The 18,668-nt window shown below is 41.5% G+C and overlaps 1 protein-coding gene across 1 annotated transcript in view; it reads left to right on the top strand.

Moving 5' to 3' along the window:
• The first annotated feature begins 5,398 nt into the window (after positions 1–5,398).
• The window catches only part of TMEM45A (transmembrane protein 45A), a 110,181-nt gene continuing 96,911 nt past the window's right edge, over positions 5,399–18,668 (top strand). Inside the window, exon 1 of the mRNA XM_079921229.1 lies at positions 5,399–5,990. The gene's annotated coding sequence lies outside the window, so the exon portion shown is untranslated. The remainder of the gene's footprint in view (positions 5,991–18,668) is intronic.

Below are 18,668 nucleotides of genomic sequence, written 5' to 3'. Positions count from 1 at the left end.
TACCCAGGTACGTGGGGGGTTTCTTGCCTTTTGGTAGGTCTGAGGTCTTCTGCCAGCGTTCAGTAGGTGTTCTGTAGGAGTTGTTTCACTTGTATTTCTGGTGTATCTGTGGGGAGGAAGGTGATCTCCGCGTCTTACTCTTCCGCCATCTTCCCGGAAGCCCTCCATTTGTATTATTTTTTGATTCCACATATAAGTGATATCATATAGTGTTTATCTTTCTCTGTCTGACATTTCACTAAGCATAATATTCTCTAGGTCCATCCACATTGCTGCAAATGACAATATTTCATTTTTTATGGCTAATATTCCATTGTATATGTACATACCACGTCTTCTTAAGCCAGTCTTTTCCAGATGACTGCCAGGGCTGGGAAGGCAGCCGATTTCATTGTGTTAAAGCTCTCGTGACTGATATTGTTAGCCTGCCACCCCTCCCCTGCAAAAAAGGTCCTTTCTCATACTGAGCTGCAATCTTCCTTTTGGAAGCTGCAATCTTCCACATGGAACTTGGTCTTTTTCTTTCGCTCTAGTCCCCTGCAGCATAGGTCTAGTCCCTCTCCTGAAGGGTGTCACTACAGTTCCTAGAGGAGAATGCTCATGACTTTCTCTGCCCCATGGTCCATCCCGTGGGGTTCCTCAGGTGAACTTTCTGTGTCATCCATTATTCCTCACAGAACCTGAGTTCCACAGCCGCATCACCCTAAATGCCTTCACTTGAACCTCTCTAGGTTGTAAATTTTCTGTTTAAATTATGGTATCCATAGTAATAAAAATGTAAGTGAAAATAAGAGGCCATTTAAAACTCAGACTTGCAAATGTTTAAAAAAATTAATTCTCAGAACTTGGGGAGGGTGAGATACCATATTAAAAGTAAAAACTTGTTCGATTTTTCTTGAAATCATTTGTGTCACAAGAACAATGAAACTATTAGTAATGTAATCTCTTGGTCCATTCATGTAGCTTCAAATGGCATTATTTCATTCTTTTTAATGGCTGAGTAATATTCCACTGTATATATGTACCACAACTTCTTTATCCATTCATCTGTCAGTGGACATTTAGGTTGTTTCCATGTCTTGGGTATTGTAAATAATGCTGCTCTGAACATAGGAGTGCATGTATCTTTTCAGATTATAGTTTAATTATAATTATATTATATAATTATCATATTATGTAAGTATATAATTATATTATATATACTTATATAATGTAATTATATACTTATATAATATAATAATTTAATTATTATATTATATAATTATAATTACAAATATAACTATACTTAATTTAATTATAATTATAACCAGGAGTGGGGCTGCTGGATCATATGGCAACTCTATTTTTAGTTTTTTGAGGAATCTCCATACAGGTTTCTTTTTTGTTTGTTTGTTTTTGGTTTTTTAATTAAAAAAATTTTTTTGGCCATGCTGTGCAGCTTGTGGGATCCTGGTTCCCTGACCAGGGATTGAACCCAGACCCTGGCAGCGAAAGTGCCGAGTCCTAACCACTGAACTACCAGGGAATTTCCCTGTTTTCCATAGTGGCTGCATGCACCAATTTACATTCCCACCAACAGTGTGAGAGAGTTCCCTTTTTCCATACCCTCTCCAGCATTTATTATTTGTAGACTTTTTAGTGATGGCCATTCTTACTGGTGTGAGGTGGTACCTCATTGTGGTTTTGATTTGCATTTCTCTAATAATTAGCGATGATGAGCATCTTTTCCTGTGCCTATTGGCCATCTTTATTCCTGACCACTGATTTAAAGCTGACTTGAATGCCTTTGAGGATCAAAGTGGAGTCACTGATCACTTCTTCTAAAGTAAGGGGTAAAATTTGCACCATCTTTTCTAATTGGATAACTCCTATTTTAGGGAAAAATGTTAGTAATGAGTCATTTATACCTAGGGGAAGCCTCTCGAAGTAGGATAGGTAGTCTTGTTTTTGAGAGATGTACATGGTCTACAAGTAACACTATCGGCTTGGTGGTGTTTGGTTAAACACTTGTATGTCCCTTATGAGCATTCTTAAGATGCAAGTAACTGTGTTTTGGAGATAGAGGCAAGTTAATGCCTGGCTTCCTGTTCAAGAAGTACAGTCTTGGGGATGCACATAGTGTCCTTGGAAAGACCAGGGTTGTTGACAGCTGTTGGGACTGCTCAGGGGAGTCTTCATTTTTAATTAAAATTTTTATTTTGAGATAGTTATAGATTCATATACAGCTGTAAGAAATAATACAGAGAGACCTGGACTCTTTAACTAGTTTCCCCCAATGGTAACATTTTGCATTACTATTTGCAAATATATTATAGTACAATATCCCAACTTTATCCCATGGATACAGTCAAACTACAGAACTCTTCCAACACCACAAGGATCCTCTATTTTGTCCTTTTATAGTCACACTCATTTCCCTTCCACCCCACCATCTCCTTAACCCCTGGCAATCACTAATCTGTTTTCCATTTCCATAATTTTGTCATTTCAAGGATGTTATATAAATAGAATCACAAAGTATGTACGAAAGGCATCTAGTTTTTCACATTAAGTATAATGCTAGCTGTGGGTTTTTTGTACCTGCTCTTGTGGAAGTTCTCTTCTCTTTTTCTATTTTTCCGAGCATTTTTACGATGTTGAATTTTGTTGAATGTGCTTATTCTATGTTGATTTATATGTTTGTGTTTTTTCTTTAGTTTGTTAATGTCATGGTTTATATTGATTGATTTTTGAATATTAAACAAGGACTGCATCCCTGGGGAAAAAAACCCATTTGCTCATGGTGTATAACGATTTTTATATATTGCTGAATTCTATTTGCTGATAGTTTTGCACCTATATTCATAAGGGATATTGGTTTGTAGTTTTCTTTTTTATTCTGTTTCTCTGGTTTTGCATCAGAGCAATACTGTCTTCACAAAGTCAATTGGAAAGTGTTCTCTCCTGTTTTCTGGAAGAGATTATGTAGAATTGGTGTTAATTCTTCCTTAAACGTTTGGTAGAGCTCTCCAGTGAAACCATCTGGGCCTGGAGATTTCTTTTTTGGGAGTATTTGAATTTGAATTAAATTTCCTTAATAGTTACAGGGCTATTCAAATGATTTATTTCCTATTAGGTGAGTTGTGGTAATTTGTGTTTTTCAAGGAACTTGTCCCTTTCATTTAAGGCAAATTTATGTGTGTAGAGTTGTTTGGAGTATTCCCTTACTTTCTCTTTGATGCCTGCAAGGTCTATAACGAGATCCCTTGTTTTTTGTACCTGACACTGGTAATTGGTGTCTTCTCTCTTTACTTTCTTTGTCAGTCATGCTAGCAGTTTGTCTATTATATTGATCTTTTCAAAGAACTAGCCCTATATTTTCACCTTATTATAGCAAGGGTGGAAGTCTAGGACCCCATTTGGCCTTTGCTGATGTGGATGTGGGGGAAGCCACAGTTTCTTCTGGGGTGTTTGGCTGGACCATAGCCATTACTGTCTAAACTTATTTTGTCCTTCTGGGCTCCTGCTTCCTGGTTTTTTGGCTAACAACAAAAGACAACAGGCTTTTGCTGGGCTCCAAGTCTGGATCAATGAGACAAAGAGAAAATCCAGGGAACTCACCATCATGGCATTCCTTGGGTCCCTAGATTCCTAGCCCATCTGCCTCCTCTTTCAACCTTTCAGAGTCTTCTTATGTTTGTTTATATGTAAAGTCAGGATTTTTGGTGGTATTATACTAGCAGGAGAAACAGGGAAAATTATATCTACTCCATATTCTTGAAAGCAGAATTCTCCAGAAATCTTTTTTTAGTAGATTTTTGAGGAAGCAGTTCCAATGGTCAACAATATCAGATACTTGTCAATGGTAATGAATGTAGAAGCTTGATCATGTACCTTGACTATCAGCCCATTGTTGAGTAACTCTTGGGTTAAAAGTGTACCATTATCAGATTATGGATGTCCCAGAAAGCCAAACTCATGATTAATTTCAAGGGCCAAACTTCCTTTGTGGGTTTCCTTGACTGCCGGAGGGATTGAGTGTTGTGAATCCATTTACGTATTTTTTTACTTGGTGAGTGGGGCTCTGAATTTTTGGAGGGATTGTGGAGGTGAGATGACATGGCATTCAGGGCTATAGAGACTGAGGTGTCTGACTAGCCCATTGTGGCAGACAGACTCTAAGGCGGACCCCCATGACCTCCACCTCCTGGTTTTCAGAAACTGCAGGAGAATGAGACTAGAATCTAGGAGGCAAGGGCAGCTTCTAGCTGACATCTAGAAAGAAACTAGGGACACAGACCTACAGCTGCAAAGAAATGAATCCTGCCAACAACCTGAGGGAGCTTGGAAGTAGATTCTTCCCCCTTCCAGCCTCCAGATGAGGATGCATCCTGACAGACACTGTGAGTGCAGCCTTGTGAGACCCTGAGCAGAGGATCCAGTTAAGCCATGCCTGGACTTCCGACCCTTAGAAACTGCAATAGTAAATGTGTGGTGTTTCAAGCTACTACATTTGTGGTAATCTGTTACATAGCAATAGATAACAAATAGACCGACCAAGAGGACATTATCTATGAAGTGAAAGCTTTGGACATCAGAAGGTAGAGGCACTCACAATAAATTCTGACTCACCTATTCCTGGCAAAGGGCAGGTACGTTTATGTACCCATGTTGCGAACAAATATTGGAAACCTCAGTGGCATGCTGGGAGAGGCTGCTCTGTGTCTTGGTAGCCTCATCTGAAAGTGGAGATAATTTTAATATGTACTGCATAAGGTGGTTGTAAGTATAGGGGCTGGCCTAGTTCATGGTGTGTGACTCAATGAAGGTAGCTGTTGCAGTCTTAATGTTTCAATGAGCTCACATTTCTGTCAACACCCTCAAATTAAAATGGTGATTGATTTGCAGACACTCTCCCAACTAATCAATCTTTCAAAGGTTTCCCCAGGATCAAAGCATCGTTTGGTCTACATTCTCACAGAACAAAGCAACATTTCTTGTTTTCCTACAGCCACCACCCAACAAAAATTCCAAACAAACCAAGTCTTCCAAGTCACTCCTCTAATCAGCCCTGGGCTTCTCTGCAGAAAGAACGACTTTTCTAGTTAATGAGGACTTCGGTGAAGGGTTCATTAAGTTTTTTCTTCCAACAAAAGAATACTGTCCCCATGAAACAGGCTCTTGAATTTCATTATTCGCTCCCTGGATAAAGAGGGGAGACTGAAGTTCTGAGACATGGCCTGAAGGCCCTTTGGGGGCGTGGGCATCCCTGAGCCCCAGTCCCTTTAACTCGGAAATGCTGGGGATTTAAGCCAGCGCGGGGCGCGCATTAATTTCAGCCCATGAACAGATTGAAATCATCCTGTTTAAACAAACCAGCCTAACTGCCGGAAAGGATCGGTATAACAGGGGCCAGGACAGGGGCAAGCCCTGGGTGAGGAGGACCTCTCTCCGGCCGGGCCCCTCCCACGCCCGCAGCGGCCGCCGAGTGCCACATCAGCGCCCGGGCTGCACTTCCAGGTTCCTCGTGAGGATGGAGCGAGCTGGCCCGGCGGGCGGGGGGCGGGCCCAAGGACCGAGGGAGTGGCGGGCGGGCCGGCCGGCCAATAGGCGGCAAGCGAGGAGCCCCGGAGACCAATGAGCTGGAGCTTCTGCTAGCCGTGGCCGCCGAGGCTCGTGCCCCGCCGGGGAACCAGATGAGGCACATCTGGACAGCTGCGCTGAGGAACTGTGCGGCCCCTTCGCGGGCCCGACGTTAGCTGAGCACGTCCCCCACGTCCTCTCCTTTGAGCCACTTATTTATTCACTTTTCCAAAGAAGCAACCAGGAATCCAAGTTTAAAACTTTTTTCGCCCTAATGCGAGACGGGGCCAGATCCCATCCAACACACAGTTTAACTTTCATGGGGCTCTGGGATCAAAAGGACAGAAACAGCAACAGCAAAAGCCCAGCCGCTGTCTGATTTAAAACTGGCAAAGTGGGAAAAATAGCGTTGAGTAAGACCGAGTTGGGTAAGTTTTGGGTACGTGCTGGATATCTTATTTCTCCCGCTGTGATCTCTACCCTGCGTCTTTTTGCTGTTCTCACTAAGCCTTTTCATCAGGGAGAGAAAAATATCGCTTGCTGCCACAAACTGCACAGAACCTCGTTTCCTTTTCTTCTGCTTTGCTAACATTTTAATGTAATTTAATTAAATTTAATTTTGGGGTTATCTGTATGCTATTTAAAAATTTTCTGGGAACAGAAATTTAACTGTTATCCTGTAAAAAGCCTCTCCTGACTTCAAAGTTGAATCTATTGATACATTTATTTTTCTATTTTCTTTCTGTGAGAACAGGTATACATTTGTAAAGCCGGAATTTTTATCCATCCCCCCTCCCTGTTTTTCTTAAAGTATTTATTTATTTATTTGGTTGCGCTGGGTCTTCGTTTCAGGAGGCTGGCTCCTTAGTTGCAGCATGCGAACTCTTAGTTATGGCATGCATGTGGGATCTAGTTCCCTGAGCAGGCATCGAACCCAGGCCCCCTGCATTGGGAGCATGGGGTCTTAACCACTGCACTACCACGGAAGTCCCCCCCCACCGTTTCGTCAGAAGATTGAAAAGTTATCTGGCTTTCAGAATTAACAAAACTTTTGCTTCCTTTAATGGAATATTTAATATTAAATTATTTAAATCCTGAATTATATAGGTAATTACTGTTTCACTTACATGTGAATGTAGCTCAGTGTCTTTTCTATATTCTCCTGTCCTTAGTGGTAGGCCCAAATTCCTTGATGATTGTTAAAAAACCATACTAAACGTGATAGACCACTGTGTGCATCAGTAAGCTTATAATTATATTATTACCCCCATAATTCTATCAGAGTAATATTCAGAGTGCTGTTAGATGTTTGTGCTTGCACATAATTCTGGTATATATTTCAGGACTTTAAAATGGAAATGATGGCAAATACTGAGCTAGGTGAATGGCCAGAGGCCCATTCCATCCCAAACATCTCTAATTGTCTCTGTTTAAGCAATGTTTTAGATTTGAGACTTTATCATATGTTATTTACTCTTGTGGCAGCTGTGGCCAGAATTGATCTTTAATTTTTGACTTAGAAAGCAGTAGGTGCCATAATTGCAAGTTGCAAAGTGTGTTTTTGATTCAGAAAGGCACTGCACACTGTGAGTGGAAGAGGTGAAGTGGTTTTCAGGGATGTAGGGTTAGAAGGAACAGTGTTGCAGAGAATTAGTATCAAGAGCCAGCTGGCCTGGTTCAATTTAAAACCCTGCCGTTTGACCTTGGGTAGGTTACTCAGTCCATCATACCTCAGTTCCCTCCTTTGTACGTGGCGATAATAGCACCTATCTCATGGGATTGTCTTGAAAACTAGATGAGTTAACACGCGTTAAACCCTTGGTTCTGGCACAGAGTTAGTCTTTGCTGTTGTGCACACTCTTCATTGCCGTCCTTTTCGGCTTCCCGTGCTGCACTTGTTTTCCCAGCCAGCATTTTGACTTCTACACTAGCAACTAGTGTTTACTGAGTGCAGACCCCTTGTTAATTGGGCATTGTATATGGCTGTAAAGGAGAGAGAGTTTGGAGAGGGGAGTGAGGTGGAATTTATCAAGTGCCTTAGAAAGACCTAGAGGGCTCTGGGAAAGAGGATCTTTCCCTCTGGGAAAGAGGATGGTTTCAAGAAAGGGTTGGCATTTCTGGAAAAGGATTTTGCCAAATGGCTTTGGTTGAGGGGAAAGGGATCATAGAACAGAAGGTGGCAGGCACTCCAGGAGGAAGGGAAAGCATGGGCAAAAATGCACTGAGGCTGAAAAGTGTGAATTTCTCCTGGGGGGATGTTGGGTTGTGATGTGGGATAATCTGTGAGAGCTTAGTAGGTGGAAAGTTTGGAAAAGTGGGAGGGGTAGGAGAGGGTGGCATGGAGAGCCTCTCTGTGGGGAAGGAGAGGCTTGGGAAGTAAGATTGGTAGGGGGTCACAAGCTGAACTTGCAGCAGTTACATAGTTGGAGGTATTTCTGGAATGATCCATCTCTCAGTTTCTCCCCCTTGCCCAGCATACACTTCCTGATCTGCTCCACTGCTTCAGTGACCCCCACCTCAGGGCCTTGCAGGACTGACCAGTGAGTCTCAGCTCCACTTTTTGGACTCACTCTGTGAGTGAGTGGCTGTCTTGGAGCTCTACTGAAGTGGTCTGGCATCCTGGACTATTACCGAGGCTACATTTCAGAAACAGGTCATGCCCTAAAGTCTTTGACATGGATGTGATTGTTGCACCTGCACCCCTCTCCAACCCCTACACACACAGTGTGTGTGCCAAAAAGCCCTTTTTCATGCTGCTCAGAGAATCGAGCATTCACATGCTAATACTTATAACTTTAGGATGCACAAGTATTAAAGTAGATGAGACCTGTAGTATGCACCTAAGTGACAAGTCAGTTTGGAGAGCTCTGCTTTCTCTTCCTCGTGAGCACTGTGCTGTGTCAGAGAGAACCTGAGTCTGGTCCTGATGCTGCCGTGGACCACCTGCATGTCCTTGGGCAAGACATTGAGCCATTATGGCCCTCTCTGTGCCATCATCTGTAAAATGATCTCTAAGATCCCTCTTCCATTGGATGATCTTTTATTTCTTTTCCCTGGGACAGTCTGTTGCTTCTAGAAGGCTATTTGATCCATCTATGAGTAATGGATTTTCTGAACACTTAATATATGACAGACATTGTTCTGAGTACTTTACCTGCCTTAACTCATATAGCCTCTCAGTAATCCTGTGAGGGTTGGTACCTATTAGCTGAGGTGACAGAGGCACGGGCGGATTAAGAAACTTGCCCAAGGTCACACTGTACAAATGACAGACGCAGACCCAGACGGTGTAACTCCAGAGCCCAAGCCTTCACCACTAGTCTATGCTGCCTTGGGTGTAATACAGCAGGGCTGCTCTTCTTGTTTGTGGCGGTGGTAGTCAAGAAGTCCATGGAGGGAGAATCACTGGAGGGGGAGGGACCATTTGGAGGAGTGGGGTTGGTAAAAATTCCCTGCAGGGACTATAATACCAACATGAATCTTGTCTATGGGATGCATTGCACATGCAGACAGGAGATGTGTTACTTGTTTATTAGATGGAGCTCATTACAGATAATCATTCTGTCTTTTCATCTTGATTGAACAGAACCACCATAGACCCTGGACTTATGGTAGACATTCAGTAATGTCAGTTGAATGACTGTATCCTTTGAGAAACTGGAACAGAGTGTATGTGTCAAAAGTAATGGTTTCTCCTTTATTTACCTGCCTTCTTTCCATTTTACTACTTTCTCGAGAGGTAATCTTTGCTAATAGTTTGGTCTGTATCCTTCCAGTCCTTCTCCAAGAATCTACTCACAGGTATAGATCTAAACGTAAATATAATTTAAAAATATAAATGGAACTACAGTAGTTTTATTTAAAAAAAATAGAGAAACTATGAAATGTTCCAAGGCTTGTGGAAGAATGGGCAGATGCCAGGTACACTTTCTATTCCTATTTCTTGGGCAGCCTGGTTTCTTGTCTTATTTCTGGAGATGCTGTGGTTTGGGGATAGGAATGTCTCATGGTGAAGGTTAACGTAGGACTATTTTAGGTGTCTTATTATTAGTCATACCCAGTCTGGATTCGATATTTTTGGGGGAATTCATTCTTAAAATTTTTAATATGTTTAATTAACTTTAAAATATTACTTGAAAAACAGTTTAATTTGCTTTCTGTCTCATTACCTTAATGTAGTCACTCTTTTCAGTATAGCACACTGACCGAGCACATGGATTTTTGAGTCAGATGAAGGGTTTCAACCCTAGATCTGCTTCTTACTAGTGTGCCTTGAGCGAGTCACTTTCTCTAGGCTTTATTATTTATAAAATGGGAATATCAAAGGCATTAAATGAGAAAATCAATATAAGGCATTTAGCATGGTGTCTGCGTCATAGTAAAGCCTATACATGTAAGCAATTCATTTTTTTTTTACTGTGGTAAAATAAACATAACATAAAATTTGGCATTATAACCATTTCTAAGTGTATAGTTCAGTGACATCAAGTACATTCACATTATGGTGCAACCAGAACTTTTAATAAATAAATAAATAAATTAATTAGTTTGGCTGCCTTGGGTCTTCGTTGCTGTGCGGGGGCTTTCCCTAGTTGCGGCGAGCAGGGGCTACTCTTCGTTGCGGTGTGCGGGCTTCTCATTGTGGTAGCTTTTCTTGTTGCGGAGCACGGGCTCTAGACACGTGGGCTTCAGTAGTTGTGGCATGCGGGCTGTAGAGCGCAGGCTCAGTAGCTGTGGTGTACGGGCTTAGTTGCTCCGCAGCATGTGGGATCTTCCCGGACCAGGGCTCGAACCCATGTCCCCTGCATTGGCAGGCGGATTCTTAACCACTGTGCCACCAGGGAAGTCCCTCCAGAACTTTTTCATCAAACTGAAACTCTGTATTCATTAAACAATAACTCTCTGTTACCTTCCCCTCCCCTCCCCCCACCCTCTGGGAACAACCGTTCTGTATTCTGTGTTTATGAATTTGACTACTCTAGTTACCTCTTATAAGTGGAATTATACAGTATTTGTCCTTTTATGACTGGCTTGTTTCACTTAGCATAACGTCTTCAAGGTTCATCCATATTGTAGTAAGTGTCATAATTTCATTGCTTTTTAAGGCTGAATAATTTTCCATTGTATGTATATACCACATTTTGTTTATCCCAAACAAAACGTTGATGGGCATTTGGGTTATTTCCGTCTGTGAACTTAACGTTTTGTGTCAATTTGTCTAGGCCACAGTATCCAGAAATTTGGTCAAACATTATTCTAGATATTTTTGTAAAGGTATTTTTAGATGAAATTAACATTTAGATTAGTAGACTTTGAGTAAAGCAGATTAGCTTCCATAATGTAGGTGGGTCTCATCCAGTCATTTGAAGGCCTTCACAGAACAAGACTGGTCTCCCTTGAAGAGGGAATTCTGCCAGTAGACTGCCTTAAGACTTGAACTGCAGCAGCAACTCTTCCCTGGGTTTCCAGTTTGTTAGCTTATCCTGAAGCTTTTGGATTTACCAGCCTCCACAGTCATGTGAGCCAATTCCTGAGATAAATCTCTCTCTCTCTTTCTTCATATATATTTACCTATATATCTATATCCTATTGGTTATATTTCTCTGGAGAACCCTGACTAATACTACATCTTTTGCCTGTTGTGAATAATGCTGCTATGAACATTGGTGTAGAAATATCTATTGGGGTTCCTGCTTTCAATTATTTTGGGTATAAACCCAGAAGTGGAATTACTTCTGGATCATAAAGTAATTCAATTTTTTATTTTTTGAGGACCTGCCATACTGTTTTCCACAGTAGCTGCACCATTTTATTTTTTTAAAATAAATTTTATTTATTTTTTAAAATAAATTTTATTTATTTTTGGCTGCGTTGGGTCTTTGTTGCTGTGCGTGGGCTTTCTCTAGTTGCGGCTAGTGGGAGCTACTCTTCGTTGTGATGTGTGGGCTTCTCATTGTCGTGGCTTCTCTTGTTGCGGAGCACGGGCTCTAGGTACGCGGGCTTCAGTAGTTGTGGCTCACAGGCTCTATAGCGCAGGCTCAGTAGTTGTGGCGCACTGCTTAGTTGCTCCGCGGCATGTGGGATCTTCCTGGACCAGGGCTCGAATCCGTGTCCCCTGCATTGGCAGGCGGATTCTTAACCACTGCGCCACCAGGGAAGCCCTGCACCATTTTATATTCTTATCAACAATGCATAAGGATTCTGATTTCTCTACATCCTTGCTAACACTTGTTGTTCTGGGTTTTTTTGTTTGTTTGTTTTTATTTTTAATAACAGCCATCCTCATGGATATGAAGTGATATCTTATTGTGTCTTTGATTTGTGTTTCTGATTAGTGATGTTGAGCACCCTTTCCTGTGCTTATTGACCATTTGTATATCTTCTTTGGAGAAAGGTCTATTTAAGTTCTTTGCTCATTTTTAAGTCAGGTTTTGTTTTCTTATTGAGTTGTAGGTGTTCTTTATATATTCTTGATGTTATCTATTTATTGGGCATATGATTTGCAGATATTTTCTCCCATTCCCTGGGATGCCTTTTCACTCTGTTGGTATCGTCGTTTGATGTAGTCCGATTAATATATTTTTTCTTTTGTTGCCTGTGCTTTTGGTGTCATATCCGAGAATCATTGCCAAATCAAGTGTCATGAAGATTTTCTTCTGTGTTTTCTTCTAAGAGATTTATAGTTTTAGTTCTGATGTTTGGGTCTTTGATACATTTTGAATTAATTTTTGTATATGATGGAGGTAAGGGTCCGACTTTATTGTTTTGTATGTGGATATCTAAGCAATTCACTTATTAATCATTATAATGCTCTTCTCTATATAAACACCATTAGAATACATATAGACATAGTATTAAAATATTGATTCATTCTTGACTTATTTTTAAAGCTATGTCTAAAGTGCTAATTTTTTCCTCATAGAATTACTCAAAATTTCTACTTCTGATAACTTTTACTCTCTACAAGAAAGAAAGATTTTTCCTATGGTTAAAGGGCATTGATTGCTGATAGCTTTCCTTCCTCTCTTTCCACCTTCCTCCCTTTCTTCCTTCCTCCCTCCCTCTCTCTCTCTCTTCCTTCCTTCCTTTCTTTCTTTCTTTTTCTTTCTTTCTTTCCTTCTTTCTTTTTTTCTTTCTTTTTTCCTAACCCTTCTAATTTCTTTTGGCTTTAGAATTAAAAAAGTAATCTATATGAACTGAAAAAATTGAAACAGTGTATAGAGTCAAAACTAATGTTTTCCCCTTTTCTTACCTGCTTTCTTCCCATCCCACTACTGTCCCCGAGGTACCTTTGTTAGTAGTTTGGCCTGTATCCTTCTAGACCTTCTCCAAGAATCCACTCACAGGTATAGATCTAAACGTAAATATAATTTTAAAATATAAATGAGACCATATTGTATTCATTGTTCTGCCCTTGTTTTTTGTTTTTTTTTTAGCTCCACACATACATAAGCATATACATGTATAATATACAAATCTCAACCTGTCACCTGAGATGTATAGATTTTTGTGGCATATCTTGTCATGGAGAACAGTAGGTGAAGCTCAAATGAAAGAATGTTCTTTTTCTATAGAAGACCAAGCCACTTAAAGTAAGAGTGGCATTGGGCTAAGCTTCTCAAATCAGACTGCTTGCACTGTTCCTTGTGGCCTCATTCCCATGAAAACTCACTTCTTTAAGCTGAAAGGTGAACTCTTTCTCACCAAATTATGTAGAGCTCCCATTAACTTCACTTTTTTCAGAGCCAGAATTCCCCCATGGCTGTGTCATTTCCTGGTAGGAACTTAGGTGTTTAGGAGGCATTTGAATTCCCTCCTAATGACCTGAAATCCTACTTACTCTGTTTTCTGACTTGAGTCAACAACTAGGTGGCCAAATAGACCCAGTTTCTTGTGTAGAGACACTGTGTTTATCCCTGGCCTAGAGTCTACCACCAAATACATTTTCAGTAAAAAGTATTATATTTCATTTGTCATAAATTTAATAGAAGAAAAAGAAACCAAAGTGAAATATAAGAGATTTTTGAAATTTGGGTAACTATTTCTTCAGAAAAAGATATATTAGTTCCTAAAATATTCTTCTACAGACAAAACAATAGATTAAAATATCAAAATATTGGGATTAATAACTACTCTCATAAAATTCAAATGGCATCCTTCATATCCAAGTAGCCCTATATTAAATTACTTCCTTACACTTTAAATTAAAAAAGTATAAAGTTCTGAATTTCACTTTGATATGTCTAGGTATGGATCTTAAAAAAAATTTTTTTAACATCCTGTTTTCTCTTGATGTGTCCTTTCCATTTGAAGACCCAAGTCTTTCTTTAGCTCAGAGAGTTTTTCTCCAATTATTTGATTCTTGCTTCCTCTCTCTGTAAGCCAGGAATAATTCAGACAAATGATTGTCAAAAACTCTTAAAGGAAGAGAGGAAAAGCCAAAATAGAGAGAGGTATGGTAGTAAGGAGCACATTTAGGACAGTTTTAGGGACACTGTATGTTTAATAAATAATGAAAATTCAATAACATTAAAAATGTTAGTGAAGAAGAAAAAAATCATGAAAAATACTCACACAAAAGTCATGTCACAGCTGAACCTTGGGGATAAAGGTCCGAGGAAGAGAGAGTAATAAGGGGGAGAGAGAAAGTTGTGTTGAGGAAGAATGGGGGAACTGGGGTCAGAGACCTAGATGCTCCTTACCTTTAAGCTGGCAGGAAGGAGAACTGAACCCCAGCTTCTCCATCTCTGGTGTTGCTTTTCCTCCTCCTGCTCTGCCTTCGGTTTGTATGCACTAAGGGCATGAAGACAGACTGTGGAAGAGCACGGTGATCTTGGTTTTTTTCTTGCTGCTTGTGTGACTTTTCGGACAGGTTGTTTCCACTGTGGGGAGAAGAGGGATGAATCAATACCTCATCCTCCTGGGGCAAGTTGGGAACCTCTGTATGGACACTAAGCCTCATTTTCCTCATCAGAAAATCAGGCCTGTCTCTCCCTACTTCTAAGAGAGGAGTCATGAAGTACTGTATGTGATAGGGTTTTGTGAACTTTATTGTGTTCCACGGAGGATAGAGATTATGTAACTGTCACCATGCTTTAAAGCTCTTTCTTCCCAGAAAAATACACAAACAACTAATGGCTGAGTGACCATTTATGAGGTGTCAGCCTCTTCTCAGGGTTCTTCTCATTTTATCTTCATGGACACCTTATGGGATAGAGGCTCTTATTATTCCCATTTTATAGATGAGGTAACTGAGGCCCAGAGAGGTTAAGTAACTCTTCCAAGATCACACAGTGATGAAATCAGGACTTAAACATAGGATAACCTCATTTCAGTGTCTGAACGCTTAACATTTATGCCATGTGTAATACACTCAGGAGTGAAGCAACTGCTGTTGATGGCAACTTCTCAGAGGGTTGGTGAGTAGTCGAGTCTAGTGCTGGTCAGCAGAGGTAGAGGTCTTTCTGTATGCACCAGATTCCTTGTCCTGATCTGCCAGATTCCTCTTACCATCCTTTGTAATCCTGGGAGGGTGAACACTTTGTATCCTCTGTGCCTAGTTCCGGCATCCATCACCCCTGGCCTGAATTACTGCCACAGTGTATTAAACTGTCTGTGGTAAAGGATCAGTTTGGTTTTGGTTTTATTTTTTTTCCCTCGGTCCAGTGAAGCTTGACATTTTTGTAAAAATATAAAAACTCCTATTTGGATGTTGCAGCAATGTCGTATTACTCTAAAATGTTTTAAAGTTTCTAAACGTTTACTGTCAGTTTCTGTGATTATCTTGTTGCAGATGGTGAACAGTTTGCTTACTAGCGTTGGTCCACAGACTATGGCTTCACTAGCATTGTCCTAGGGTTCTCCTTGCTTTCACCCTTGCCCCCTGTAAAACAACCAGGATGTGCCACAAAGCAACCAGGATGATTCTTTAAAAATACACATAAGGCCCCATCATTCCCCTGCTTAAACCCTGCAATGGCTTCCCACTGCATTTAACATAAAGTCCAGATATTTACCATGGGCTGAAAGGTAACCTGGCTCTGCCTACATTCTCCCATCTCCATCTCCGCCTTGCCCACTCTTCCCCCAATGCTAATGAAATGTAGTCAGACTTTGGATAAAAAAGTAGGTTCAGGTAGAGAACACATAATGATTTGAGATGTGAGATACGCTTTGTTTTGTTCTTTCGTCTACAAGCTCAAGCTTGCACTGGTGCTTCCCTCACTTCCTCCAGGAGCGAGAACTTTGCCACTAGCTTCAAAATGAGTGAGATGGCCAATACCAAGTCCCAGAGAAGATTTGTGAGGAACTCTGCTCGAGTAATGTAACCTACTGCTCCTCTGATAGACTCAGCCTCATGATATCCATATTCTGTTCACACCTTATACAAGCGTGTTAGGCTGTTTGTTTCTTTCCTCAGAAAATGGGACTGATATGGGTCAGGATGGTACAGGGGTCATTCCAATTGCTCTTGAGATTGGAGAATAAAAGATCGATAGTGTGATTGTTGTTACTGTTGATGAAAATTCATTGGTGGGGAGCATGACTTTATTCAGTGAGCTGAGGGGAAGCACACATCCTGGCAAAACAGTTTCTTGGTTGGTTTGACTTTGGCCCTGAACACTTGCCATCCAGAGGCCCTCTGTGTGGAGGCAGTCAAGATTCTCTCCCCATCTCACCATTGCTTTCCAGTCTCCAAATGGAGCACTACTGTTGCAATGAATGAGTAGGAAGCAGCTCCAGAATTGCTCATGTAGCCATGGAGAGTCATGGTTTATACAGAGCATGCTTTTGTAACTGAAAGCTATAAAAGCTGGTGTGAACATCATTTCAAGCTTTATCATTTCAATGCCTTTTTAACCCATTGCCAATTCTAATGATTTCCCAACTTTCAGAAGAGGAATTTTATTGTCTTTTGTTAATGAATTGTCCTGGTAATGAAAACAACTGTCAGATTTTAGCGGCAAGAAATTTTTATATTCAGTAGATCTGGGGATGTGAAGTAGGAATATTCATTTTATCAAGCATCCCAAGAGATTCTCAGGCAGGCGGCTCAAGGACCTTATTTTGAAAAACACGGGTTAAAGTATTGATAGCATCTTTTCTGTGTAATACTGGTATTTAGTGCTAAGTTGACTGAATTTTAAAGAAGTTCTGTTTTTGCCCAAGATAGAGTAACAGGGCCAGATTTATTCTTTTGCCTGAAATAACCTGAAATAATATCAGATAAAATATATGAAACAATATACGGTTTTTGAAACGCTGGCCATCAGGCAGTGGGAAGGCAACGATCCCCAAGAAATCACAAACAAAAGAGGTGAGGGCTTGAGAATGAACCGATAGCTAGTGGGAAGCAGCAGCATAGCACAGGGAGATCAGCTCTGTGCTTTGTGACCACCTAGAGGTGTGGGATGTGGGAGGGAGGGAGACACAAGAGGGAAGAGATATGGGGACATATGTATATGTATAACTGATGCACTTTGTTATACAGCAGAAACTAACACACCATTGTAAAGCAATTATACTCCAATAAAGATGTTAAAAAAAAAAAAAGAGGTGAGTGCTTGGACTGCTCCAGCTGGCTGCCAGATAGAGGGTCCAGGCTGAGCCGCAGGTGGAACTCGTACTCCCTGAGTTGAGGAAGTGATGCTAAGAGCCCAGGGAAACCAAGGTGGCTGGAGTTCTCAGGACAGAGCTCTAGAACCAAGAGAGCTGCACAGAGAGAGGGCACTGGAGATCTGCAGAAAGGCCCCTCAAAGATTGATCAGAGCAAATGAGGCAACTGCAGGAGGCTGGAGGGAAGGGGGAAGGGGGAAGGGGTGCAAAGATGGGGGAGGGGACAGGGAGGGGGTGGAGAGCAGTGCCCTGCACTCACAGAAGTCCGGGAATATTGCTTATTCCCTCCAACCAGACTGGAAAACTCATAGTTCACGAAGTATTGGGCAGAACATTCAGGAAGGTCTGGCCTCAGTAATGGGGAATAATTAACCCTACACTGAGCACTGCTCCAGACGTACCTAACAAATCATAAAAAAGCAATACCCGGGCTTCCCTGGTGGCGCAGTGGTTGAGAGTCCGCCTGCCGATGCAGGGGACACGGGTTCTTGCCCCGGTCCGGGAAGGTCCCACATGCCGCGGAACGGCTGGGACCGTGAGCCATGGCCACTGAGCCTGCGCGTCCGGAGCCTGTTCTCCGCAGCGGGAGAGGCCACAACAGTGAGAGGCCCGCGTACCGCAAAAAAAAAAAAAAAAAAAAGTAAAGCAGTTGTGTTTCAAATGGAAATACACTGTCTTTGACTGTCCTAGAGGTGTATTTCCATACACATTTTTGTACCATTAAAAGGTCAAATAGTCGAGGCCTTCAGAGTAACATTTTGTACATAACAAGCCGGAGTCTGCCAAACCATGGTCTGTGTTGATATTTACCTTGGCTTCTGAGATAGCAGTTCCTCTTTGATGTCTATTATTGTTTTTTTGAAATACTTTCCCTGTGTTTGATAACTCCAGCTTCCTCATTGGATTATGGTAAGGTAAACAGCCAAGTGCATCATGTATCCGTCCCAAGGGTTGGAGCTGGGAGTAGGGGACAATGAATGGAGGGCGAGGTGGGGCTAATTCTCTGAGGCCAATGGATGACTCGGAATCAAATGCCTTAGAGAGCAGTAAGGGCCAAACCAGGGAGGCCAAGATCTGCTGACAGGTCTGAGGGGTGGGTTAAGCCAGGGTCTAGAACCAGAAGCCTTTGAAATTCAACAGGAGTCTACAGGGATTGAAGTCACCAATGTCGTGTTAGGACTGTGAGCAAGGCTGAAGATTCAGACCTCTACTTCACCACCAGCAGTTTGAGGTTGGATCAGAGAGGTTACTCTGGGGTCATGCATGAGCTTAATGCTCTGGGGGTCCATAAATGAGCTCCAAGCTTTGAACCTGGGCTGTCTATTCTCCTCTGAGAATTAGATAGTTTTAAATTTGGTCACCAGGCGTGTTTCTCTGATTCATCACTGCCCTGAAGTTCAGCCTGACACCATATCTTCTGGATATTTCTTCTTAGATGCTTTGCTGCTTGAAAAAACAAGTTTTCTTCAGTTTGGCTGGTGCTAAGCACC

The sequence above is a fragment of the Stenella coeruleoalba genome (assembly GCF_951394435.1).
Source record: "Stenella coeruleoalba genome assembly, chromosome: 5".
In the NCBI taxonomy this organism is placed as follows: Eukaryota; Metazoa; Chordata; class Mammalia; order Artiodactyla; family Delphinidae; genus Stenella; species Stenella coeruleoalba.
The sequence above is the reverse complement of the archived record's forward strand: the minus strand, read 5'-3'. Positions and strand labels throughout refer to the sequence as shown.